Source organism: Ovis aries, chromosome 1, assembly GCF_016772045.2.
Source record: "Ovis aries strain OAR_USU_Benz2616 breed Rambouillet chromosome 1, ARS-UI_Ramb_v3.0, whole genome shotgun sequence".
Taxonomy (NCBI): domain Eukaryota; kingdom Metazoa; phylum Chordata; class Mammalia; order Artiodactyla; family Bovidae; genus Ovis; species Ovis aries.
Window position 1 is genome coordinate 211,032,545 of NC_056054.1, and position 12,642 is coordinate 211,045,186.

Consider the following 12,642-nt stretch of genomic DNA (forward strand, 5'->3'; position numbering starts at 1 on the left):
TCAGTTATTTCTTCTATATCTCATTGGAGTCTGGGTATATATTTTGCAAAAACATCTTTATCTGAGTTAATACTTCAACATATGGCTTAAGATTAATCAATTCATGCCGACATAAAAACAGTGTTTACTGGCAGCTAAAGGTCTTTCTTTAGGCTCCTAGTAATTATGGTTTTCTTTTGATGTGGCAACTGGGTTCATTGCTTTGGCCTGAATGGTAGCCAAGCTGATTGGGATTTGTTTTTAATTACAGTCTTCAAGCCAAAGTAGAAGTAAATGTCTCCCTTCAATGACATAAAGGAGGTTTTCTGTTTCTAATGCAGTTTAACTAAAAAAATGTCAAAATGAGTTTACCTTGCATTCTGTATTCATTGGACCATTTCAGTGTGGGTTATACTTTATCTTCTTGCAGGCCTAGGTCTCAGCGTGTCTTTGTCAGCATTTTCTAATCATGTATAATTTTACTTTACTGTATATTTGCTGCCCTTTCATCTTTGTCCGCCAATTCCTTCTTTTGAGTATCCATTTTTGTAAAATATCATGTGGGTTTATCGCTTGTCAACAAGGAGGCAACACAACTACATGCTTTACTGTCTGTGTGTGACCTGAATGATAGGTGTGGTTTGATGAGTAATTGACAGAATGTGGAAGAAGTGATGTCGTGAATCCTTGATCATGATGCCCATTGGTTTCTGTGTAGTGGTTTGTAGACTGAAAATCTAGTAGTGAAGTTTGGACTTTATGCAATTACTATGCTCACAGTTTTTGTACTGTGTCTGAAATTTGGGCCATGCTATTAATATTATTTAACTGAACTACGATAAATAAATTTCATGCTTATTTAAACTGTGCAGTGTGAGAATTCCCTAAAGTAGAGAATGTTTATCTGCATATTGGATGGAAAATATAATTTTGAAACCATACCTTGTAAAACAGTATTCTCCAATATTCTCTCAGTTGTTTAAAAGAAACAAGTTTCTTTCTTTGGGCTCCAGAACAACTGATTAAATTAAGAAAAATCTGACACACATATTCTAGTATAGCTTAAATATATGTTGTATTGGAGAGAGGGAGGGAGAGAGAGATCTATAAATTCCATTTGTTTTTTAAATTCAGTGTAACATAAATCATTTAAAAGTTGGATGGGATATGTGAGGATTGTAGAGATCATTTAAAAGTTGGATATATATGCGGACTGTGTTGACATTTGAGTATTTAAGATTTGTGCTATTCTAGCCTTCTTCTTATGTTTCTTCCCTCCATGAGTATTTCAGTTGTATAAATAAAATGGACAGTGCTCAGGGGTGACCTAGGTTCCTTGAAGGAGGGGAAATTTGAACTGGCCTAAGAGATCATTTATCTAGGTCCTTGAGTTTTCATTTTTTTTCTGTGTAACGACTTTATGCAGTGTGTGTTGCCCTGCTATGATGGAACAGCTGAAGAAGTTTTAAGGCATTCATTCATTCACTGACAAGAACGGTGCTTGGTACATAGTTGGCATTTTATAGACACATACTTTATGGAGTCCCTCCTGGCCCATGAGACTACAAGAATAATTCACACACTATCCTTTTGGGCACAGAAGAAACCTGCCTGTGCCGTGTGTACCTGCATGCCCAGTCACTTCAGTTGTGTCCGACTCTTTGTGACCCCGTGGACTGCAGCCCGCCAGGCTCCTCTGTTCATGGGACGTTCCTGGCAAGAATACGGCAGTGGCTCACCATGCCCTCTTCCAGTGGATCTTCCCCACCCAGGGATGAAACTGCGTCTTCTGCATATCCTGCGTTACAGGCAGATTCTTTACCACTGAAGTCACTGGGGAAGCCCCCGCCCCCAACCCTGATACCATGACTTTTTGCTAACTCTCCAGTACTGTGCAATGATAATACTCAGGACACTTCTAATTTATTCAGTGCATCCAATATACTGTCAACTCTATTAGACCTTTGCTGACATTACTACTGTAGTTCTCTGAAGCCAGGATTCAAGACGGAGGTTCCAATTTCAAGGCGATTCACTTGCATATCTGGAAAGTTTGACTGGCTCTTGTATAAGGGCCTCTGTTCCTCCTGCTGCGCCTCTCCATGGAGCTATTTGAGTGGCCTTACAGTATGGCTGCTGGCCACCCTCAGAGAGAGTGATCTGAGAGTGATCGAGACAGGAGCTGCAGTGTTTGTTATGTCTAGCACTGAATGTCATGCATTGTTACTTCCTTAGTATTCTTAGTTTCACAGGGCGTGATTCAGTGGGGGAGGACCCTGTACAATGTTATCAGTACTAGGGGGTTTTATGTTTATGAGACATAAATTATTATTATCCCACTTTATAGATAAGTAAACTGTGGCACAACTAGTAAGTGGTAGAACTGTGATTTGAGTGCAGGCATTCTGGCTCCAAAGTTCATATTCTTAATCATCATATTATCAGGTAAGTTAGAATTCAGTATTGACTATCATTATTAGATACTGTTTGCATGTATGCTGGGTATTATGAGCTCTTTGTTCTATTTTTACTGGTCTGTTTTTCATTTCTATAGCAGCAATACCATACTCTTTTTTTTTTTTTTACCATAGATTTATAACTTAATATCTTGGATGATTCCCCCAGTTCATTCTTCTTTATGAGATCCTTGGGTATTCTTGGATCACTGTACTTCTATATTCATTTTAGAGTAATGTGTAGTATTCCATGAGAAATCATGCTGGAGCATTGATTGGAGTTGTGCTGAACATATAGATCAATATTAGAAGAACTGATGTCTTTATGATTATTTTGTCTTCTTTTCCTCAAACATTGGATTCTTAAATGTGACATATATGTCCACTGACTGTGCTATCATTTCACAGATCTGGTGACCTTTCTGTTAGTTGATTCAGGTCAGTGCTTGGCCATGTCAGTTTTCTTTTAGTGGTAGTCACTTAATCTTGTAAGAAGTTGTTTGCAACGTCAGTCTTTGCTTGTCCTAGTTTCCTAATTTAGGAAGAACATTGCCCCCACTTGTATTTTGTTATGTGGTAAGCTGCAGTTCTTGGACGGTTCCTCTCATTCTTACTTTTCTATTTTTATAGCCCTTTACATCCTGAAAATACCCTGAGATCACTTCAACTTTTTACTTATTGTATCTATCCACCCTAAAGCCCCTTCTTACCTCTCCAGACTACTGGGGATTTAAAATAGATTTTGTCAGATCTGCCTGGAGAAAGAGTTGGGAAGAAGATAGGGAAAGGGAGAAGTATGTTGTGAAAGGTCAGACAAATGGGTGAAGGGATAGCAATAGGTGTTTGAGTGATGAGCCCTAAGCCAGTGACTGTAGCCACGAAGGTTCATTTGTGTGCAGAGCCTTGAGTGTCTTTTATCCTTGGAGCTCGTACTTGTAATACTTCACACTCCTCATCTCACATATCCTCACTCTCTTGGAGTGCCTGGTAACCCATGCAGAAGCAGGACTCAGTTAACACATATCTGTCCTGCAATATGAAAGCACATTTCTTTTGGTTCTGCTTTATGTCAATGACATTGCATTATTCTTTAATCCATTGACTAAATATGATCAGTGAACTTTTTTATTTATGATGAGATTTCATAAATAAGAAACCCAGCTTTGGAGGGAGGAGGCAAAATCCTAAAGGTGACATTAATGCTGCAAGTTCTTAGGTATCCTATAGGTCCCTGTAGAGGTTATTTAGATAATGGCTCCTCACTGAATCGAAAGACGGTATTTAGAACTCAGCAATGACTTTCTCAGGGCTTCCCAGGTGGTGCTTATGGTAAGAAACCCCCCTGCCAATGCAAGAGAGATAAGTGATGTGGGTTTGATCCCTAAGTTGGGAAGACTTCCTGGAGGAGGGCATGGCTACCCATTCCAGTATTCTTTCCTGGAGAATCCCAGGGACAGAGGAGTCTGGGCGGCTACAGTTTATGGGTTCACAAAGAGTCTGGCACAACTGAAGCGACTTAGCATGCATGCATGCAGTAACTTTATGAACCCTCAAATCTGCCTCGTTTTTCATGTATAAGAAGTCTTCAGTGAAAGGGGTCTCTACATACACAAAGCTAGCACTTTTAATCTTAATTTCGCAAGGACTCTGATCTTAACCAGAGTATTTAAAAATATACGTTAATAATGAAATTCAGTAACCTAGGGAGAGTCGTATGGAGTTCTAGCAGCTGAGCCATTGTAGACAACATTTCTTGTGAAACTTTAATGCTTATACTGCTGGGAAGGCGCTGAGAGTAAGGTTGTCACTGAGTGAAGTGTACCCATTGATGTCTAATGTTTACTGGCATAATGGAAGCGCTTGGGAACAAATATTCCCTTGTTTGTGTTAAGCCTCATTTAGAGCCAAATCTTTCTTCAAATACTCTATTCTCAATCAAATTTTTGTTAGAAATGCAGCAATTCTCTAAAAGAGCAAATTCTGTATGTATCTAAAAGTATTTGCTGTTTCAGTGGGTTTTTTTTTTTTTCTTTTCCCCCAAGAGCAATTCTTTTTACTCTCTCAACCTTCTTTCCCTCTATGTTTAGTTCATATCCTTAGGTGAACAGAAAAGATGGAACAAAGAAACAGTTTCCAAATTTATGCTTTTGGTCAGATAATTGGCATCATAAAGAATGGAAACTTCAGTGCAGCTTTGAAGGCATGGCTTTCATATGTTTGTGTGATTGGGTGCAGAGCTGAAGTTCATTCAGTGCAAATTGTAGCTCTCTCTTTTCACTTCTGGAATGTAGCCCATGAGTAGAAGCTATACCAGGAATTACCTTCAGTTCAAAATCTTTTCTTGAAAATCTTTTTGCCTCTTTAGAGCTAAGCATTTTTGTTCTGAGGGGCCTAATAAGATGAGTGAGTTAGGTGTCTAATGCTTCAGTAAGCATGACTTCCCCTTGGTGTAACACAGACAGAAATGGGGCCCAGCCTTGTCTCCTGGTGCAGACAGGGGCACCAGGGCCCCTGGAGACAAAAACTAATCACTTAAAGTTGGAGCCATTGTGGTCCTTAAACAACTGGGATGTGGTTAGCTTTTTTCCCTCTCTGGAAGCTTATCCTCACTGCTTTCCTTATCTTCTCTAGGTAAGAAGAGATTCTATGATTCAGAGCTAGGATCAATTTCATGTATCACAGTCAACTGTTATCTCCATCACTTGCAAAAGAAGCAGAAACAGAGACAGCAAAAGAAACCCAAAGGCAAAAGGGCCAAGTGTGTGCAAGTCAGGCTGGTGGAGGGAAGAAAGTGGGGGAGGGCAGGTGGGCAGCAGATGCTCTGCCTGCTCGATGATGTTGGACAAGTCAGTGAACCCTTGGCTTCACTGTCCTCATCCACAGATTTTGGGTTTTCAGTTTGGGTTCTTTCTTTTGGTATATAAGAGTACATGATATCTTAAATCCTTCCTAGGCTTCTCTCAAAAGTCATGGATAGCCTGTCATCTGTGGACTAGCAGAATTGGCATCACCCTGGAGCTTGTGGGAAAGGTTGCCTGTCAGGCCCCATCCAGTGTACTTTTACCAAGTCTGCTGGCTGATCCATCTGCCTATTGTAGTTTCAGAGGCTGTTCCATGGGAAGTCTGTGACTGCCTTGTTTTAGATTAAAAACAATGAAACCAACACCGACCAACCAACCAGTCAAACAAAAGACCTTAGGGATTTAACTTATCCTGAGGTCTCTTCTGTATTATAGGATCTTGGGGCTGGGGGAAAATCGAATGCCCTCACCCCAGTATTCACTATGTCTCAATACTGCTTGTCCTCTGAGCAGCTAGGGCCCTAGGGGAAGGCTGTTAGGTTTAACATCAATCTCCTGGCTCAGTGAAGATGTGCCAAAACTGACCTCTGGTTCTGTGCTTCTTTGTCTTTTTCAGAGTAGCACCAAGTACACAGAGCCAGGCTTGTGCTCATTGTGGTTTCCCTTTGTGGCATGTCACATTCATGATGCGCCTTTATACTTTCCATTTTTCACAGCATCCCAGAGCAGGAGGCAGGCAGGCACCACTGCCCCTCTGCTGAGAGCTAAGAGGCCACAGCAGGTCACAGCAAGTCACAGCAGCTGAAGAACTGACCAGAAGTCCCAAGGTCTCTGCCTCCAACTCCCGGCCTCCTCCTGCCTCTAGGTGGCCACCGATTTAAGGGGTCACAGACTTCCATTAGGGCTGCATTTACCTTTTGGAGGCATATAAAACCCCTTTTCTTGTGAGATAGGCAGGTTTTGTGCCTGTTCTGTGAGGTCTGAGACACGGATAATATGAAGATCAGTATTAGAACATTTCCTCTGAGAAATCCCAGTTGCCTGGCTAGTGCCGCTGGGCCACGTGACCTGTTTGCATCCCATGTGCACCCAGGGAGCAGGACGGTTGCCTGCTGCGGGATTCCTAGTAGGTGCTTCCTGGCCGCCGCCCCACCCCTCCCCAGCTCAGCTGCACCTGATGGCCTCAGGGCTGGCGGTGAGGATGCTGCTGGCTTTTCCCTCACGACTTGCTTTGTTTTATCTTCTTTCATCTTGGGAGATAAGATTCTCCCATGCTTGGTACTTTGCCAAGTCTACATATTTTGCTTGTTTGAAAAAGCTAGAATCAATATTTTGCTACCCACTCATCAGGCCGCAAATACATTTTTATTTTCAATTCTTCCTTTCACATAGGTTCTGTAGGGGGTCTCCTTTTTTTTTTTTTTTTTTTTTGCACTGAGAGGAAGAACCTGCAGAGCTGTCTCCTATGGATACAGGACTGTGGCTGAGATGCATTTCTGCTCTTTAGGACGACAGTGCCTGCTGGGCAGAGCAGCTGGAAACTGAGCAATTAAACATCTTGTTGGCAAGATGTTGAAACGTGAATCATTAACAGGTATACTGATCTTCTGACCCACAGCCCCTCTCAAAGCCGATTAGAAAGCTATTTCTGGCTTGCTTTGCCTTCATTTAAGCATGCATTTCATGCTTTCTAAATTTTGATAATTTGGCATGTCCAGCTAATGAATCTGTCAACATATTGGAGCAGAGTTGAAAGAGGAAGGTTATGTCAAGATTTTGCAGCTGGTCAAAAACAGCAGTAAGATTCCCTTTGAGTCCAGATGAGAGCTGGTGGTCTGGGAAGGGTCTTCCCCAGGGAAGGCTTGTGGAATTCCTGCCGCATATCAGGAAGGACTATTGTAATCAGAATTGCTGAGTGATCTTGGGAACTTGATTCTGCAGTGAGATATTTTCTGTGATCTAGAAGGTGCTTCTCTGAATTTAAAGCAGGCCCTCTGTGGAAACTCAGTCTGATTTTCCTCCAGACAGGTGTGGGCAAAGGGAGGAGAATTCTGCTGTTACTCTCACTGCATGTGTAGCCTTGAGGTTTAGCAATTTGTGAGCAATATAGCCTATTTACCTGCCTTGAAGAGATAAATTTGGTACTCTGTACACAGTAGGCATTCTGGAAATGTTACTTGACTAATGATTTAGTTTGTTTCTGGGACCAAGTTGGGAAAGAAATTTTGTTAGCAGGCATAGGCAATAGGAAAGTAATGGCAGGTGTTTAATAAAAATTCAGGGAAGCTAAGCCACTTTGGGACATCATATGAAATAATTGGTAGATAGAAGTTTTCTTTTAGAGAATCCACAGATGAACTCATTTTAAATGGGTGCTGGCAAGATGTTGATACAGGGTACCCCAGTAAAATAGTTAGTTCTTCTTATCTTTTTCCAAGGTCAAGAACTGCTCTACTGAGTGAAGATGAGGGGAAACATTATTATTATCCAGGTATTTTCTTATAGAAATTGTTATCCCCCCTACCCTTGCTAAGGAGACTGTAGAGATACTGGAGCTGGTAGAATCACTCTCTTGCAATTAAGATAACATCCAAATTCTTTTTCTATCATGATCTGAAAAGCCCAGTATGATTTGGTGTTTTCTTACTTTGAAACCCACTCACATATTTCTGCCCTCTCGCTTGATTCCTTCTGTACGGGCCCTTTTCCCACTGTTTGAGTGGTCTCATTTACTATCTTCCCATGAGAAGTGAAAGTCTCTCTTTTGCACTATTTCAAGAACATCATAATTTTCCATATAGAATGTATCAAAGCTTATATTTATACTTTCACTTCTTTCAAGCATCATAATTTTATCACTCATGTCCAACTCTTCGCAGTCCCATGGACTGCAGCCTGCCAGGCTCCTCTGTCCATGGAATTCTCCTGGCAAGAATACTGGAGTGGATTGCCATTCCCTTCTCCAGGGGATCTTCCCCATCCAGGGATTGAATCCTGGTCTCCTGTATTGCAGGCAGATTCTTTACTATCTCAGCCACCAGGGGAAACCTAATTTTCCATATAGAATGTATCAAAACTTATATATACATATATATGTATATATAAGCTCGTTTTTCAAGATGAGCCACAGAGAATAATTTGTGCATGTAGTCTTATTCCCTATGGAGAGGTTGCCACTGGGAAGTCACTCTGCAAGTGTGGGGACGCATCTAAGGGATTTGGGGTACAGTGAAAGGAGGGCAGTAGTAGGCCGGCAAGAGTGGTGCTGGGTGCCGCACTAACTTGCTTTCCTGATTCAGCTCAGCCTGCTGGGTGCAAAATAGGGCTGATGCCATTTTGCATCTCACAAAGCTTGTATGGGGAATGTAATTGGGGAAGACTTCAAGTGTGGCACTTAATAAGTGCACAACCAAATCTTAGTTTCCTTCAGATGGCTGGCCTAGAAAATTCCTTCACAGAGCTGTTTCTTGAAAGGGTAAGATGGTAAAATACTTCCATATTGGTATACGTGTGAACTTTGCTGGTAGAAAGGTCAGACACACCATCTTTGTGAAAAGCAATTTGGTAATATATACCAAGAAACTCAAAATTTTTATACCACTGGTCCCTGTGATTATACCTCTGCCATTAATTAAAAATGTAGGAAAAAGTTTGTATTTAGTGATGTTCATCATCACATTGTTACAATTATAAACTGGAAACATTTTAAAATTCCAACAGTAAGTAAATGACGATGTAATGTGTGACGTATCTGCAAGATGGATTATAATGCAACCGTTACAAGTAATGCTTTCAAGGAGTTGTTAATAACATGGGAAATGATGACAATACTGTTAAAAAGAGTGGACTATAAAATTATATCACCCCAATTTTATTACAAAATGGACTTAGTACTACATATTAAGAATATCTGGGCATTTACCAAAGATTTATTATATGCTGGCTATTGTTCTAAGGGATTTACACACACTAGCACCAGAATAAGCACTATTGTCATTCACCTGTACATGTGAGGAACTCAAGGGTTAACCTGATTAGTAATTCTCCCATAAACTTTTAATTGCTAGAACTGGAACTGAAATGTGGGCTCCTAATTTATCTATCTATATTCAAATATACTACCTCCCCATCTCTCCATTCATTCTCTGTCTGTGCAGCAGCAGACAAATCACCTTGAAACAAAAATCTGATTATTTGACTTCCCAGGACTCTTAGGATAAAGGTGAAAATTCTTATCTAACTATAGAGCCTATGCTTTTAACTAGGACTGTTAACTGTTTTCCAGATGATATTGTTTTTTTCTCCTATTGGGGAAGTTATGGAAAATTTTTGTTTTCTTTTTTATGTTGTTACGCATTTCCCAAGTCAATTAACATATATTGTGTTTATAATGGGAGACAGGGTGTGCAGGGAAGCAATGGTGGTAATGGTTTCTAAGAAACCATTTTTGTTTTTTAAAGAAGGAAAGCAGAGAACCACAGCTGTGCCCTGGAACGTCCTGGAGGGTGGTAGATGGGGACATGAATCACAGACATTTCACTGGAGCTATATCTGAGGCTTCACTTGTGACATACAACACCCTCCGCCCCAGCCTCCTGTTCCTATCCCCTTGTTGACAAGAATAGCAGCTTCACTGAGGCCTCTGCAAGGACACTCACTGGAGACTGTGGATGGAAACAGCCCTGAAAGAGCAAACATTGTGTTAGGTTAGGGATACCTCACTGCTGAGTTCAGTGCTCTCACGGGCTTTGTCTCAGGAAGAGGATCCCCCTCTTAAACTTAACTCCCTGGCAGTGTTGTGGTGTTCTCAGATGTGCAGGGTTCTTAGTAATCACCCCAAATTACTATTTTTCTTCCACCACTTTACCCACTGGACACATACCTATCGAGTGAATTCACGTCTGGCACCAATACTCAGGTATTACCACTTCGGTATTTCTTGGATCCATCCATTAGTCTCCATCTCACGGTCACCATTTCAGTCCAGTTCACCTTCTAGTGGCCACTGCTGGCATCTCCTCACTGATCACCCCACATCCAAATGTCCTGTCTCCCCACCCAGCCACTCCGTCTCTGTCCACACTGCAACAGAAAAATCGTCTTGCAACTCAGTGTCATTTTTGATGATGTGTTTCCTAGTGATGTTAGGGTGAAGAACACAATTCTCGGTTCTGCAGAGCCTGCTGCAGGACCTGGTCCTTACTCTCTCCGTCCTCTTCTCTCACTGTGCACCGCTTGCCGTGTCTGCTCTGCTTGCTCAGCCTCTGCAGAAGACGCTGTCCATCCCTTCCCCTACCCCTGAGGTTTCCTCTGCCTGGAACATGCTTCTTCATTCTTTCATCAGATTTAGCTCAGTGGCTGCTTCTTCAGGGAAACCCCTCGATCTTCTTTACTAAAGAGTTTGTCTTTATTTGGTTTCAGTTTTCTCAATTATATACCCTGAGTATTACTCACTGTGACTGTCATCCTGGTTATATCTTGACATTGGCACACTTGGCTGTGATTATTTGGTTGCAGGTGTTTCCCTCACTAAATTATAAGTTTCATGAAGGCAGGCATTATGCATGGTTTTGCTCATGTGGTATACTAAGCCTAGCATAGCCTACAACACATTAGACAGTTAGTACATGTGTTTTGGATGAAGGCACAAATGCCTACAGTGTGGCAAGCATAGCATCAGATCCTGGTAAGGAAACCTGAATGATGCATGGGACCTTCTCCCAGGAGCTCACAGTCTAGAGAGACAGGCTGTTAAGTGAGTGGGTTAGTGTACCTGGACATGGTTGCTATGACTGTGGTGTGAACTGGGTCTGTGGGAGTGCCTGGGAGGTGCATCTCAGATGCAGTGATGATTTAGGAGAAGGTGGTTGAGATGAGTTTTGAAGAACAAAGAGGATCTAATGAGGAAAAGGCCTGGGAAGGGGATGGTGGGTGGGTGAGGGGCAGGCTCCTTAGAAGAAATAACACAGGAAGCCTGTGCAGATGGGGTCCCAGGAAGGAGGTGTGTGTAGAGTAAATGGTATTGGTGCCTATTATTAGTAGAAGTTTGAGCCCTGCTGCCCACTGCATGTTGGTATCAGGGTCTCCAAAGAAAATACACTGCAGTCACTGCAGTCAAGCACTGGGTAGGATGTGTTTTACTTAAGTAGAGAACTACATGTATGCTCAGTCATGTCTGACTCTTTGTGACCCCATGGACTGACTGTAGCCTGCTGGGCTCCTCTGCCCATGGGATTCTCTGGGCAAGAGTACTGGAGTGGGTTTGAGTTGACATTTCCTCCTCCAGAGGATTGTTTCAACCCCGACCCACGTCTCCTGCATTGCAGGCAGGTTCTTTGCCACTGAGCCACCACGTGGAGAAGAGGTGGAGCAAAATCAACCCCAGTGCATAGGTTGCCTACAGCCAGCAGGTCCTGCTGGGCAGCTAGTATAGTTTGGTTGACCTACTCAGCCCCTGTCCCCTCCCAAAAGGGGACAGATGAAACAGTGGGGCTGGCCATATGCTGTATATGTGCATGCTTAAGCAGAACAAAGGAGCACAGGGAAGTTCTTCCTGCACAAGGTGGCAGATTCAGCAAGGCCATGAGGACTCGTCTCTTGGTGGGGATGTTTCTCAGGCCCAAGGTTTATATTTACTTGGCCCAGTAGGGTCAAAAGACCGCATGCAGGGAACTGCTTTTCTCAGCAGAATGGTGTACCCATCCTGTATTGATCTATTACATCATTCTTGAGGCGAAGTCTCTATATTTCCAGGAAAACTTATTTTTCAAGGAGCAGAAATTCTGGGAAGATCTTGAACTTTAGTTTAGCTAATTTCTGAGTGTTAGCAAAGGGTCTTTATGTATTACTCTACTATCATCTAAGTTTCATTTTTATTCAGATATACATGTTGATATTCAAGTAAACAAATATTCTCATAATTAATTGCTCCCCTCAATCTCATAAATAATTGGAAATGCAACAAATCTCTCTCCATTAAGCTTGGTCTGGGTGTACTGCCAAAAGCAGGCCCTACTGTCTCTAGTCTTTAGCTTCCAGGTCCTGAGTTCAGCTTTGGCATCATATACAATTTCAAAACTAGTTTTTTCCTGTGTTGGTATCTGAGTTTCAGAAAGCTTGACTCCTCCATCTGTAAGTAAAGTAAAGTAAAGTCGCTCAGTCGTGTCCGACTTTTTGCAACCCCATGGACTGTAGCCTATCAGGCTCCTCCGTCCATGGGATTTTCCAGACTCCATCTGTGCCACCGTTGAAAGCATAGACTCTGAAGGTAGATATCCAAGGTTCACAGCCTGTTTCCACTGCTTATGAAGAGCAAGAACTTCAGCAAGTTACTTTAACTCTCTGGGCCTCAGTTTACCTTATCTTTAAAGTGGGAACAGTATTACCATATAGGCATTTTATAAGGA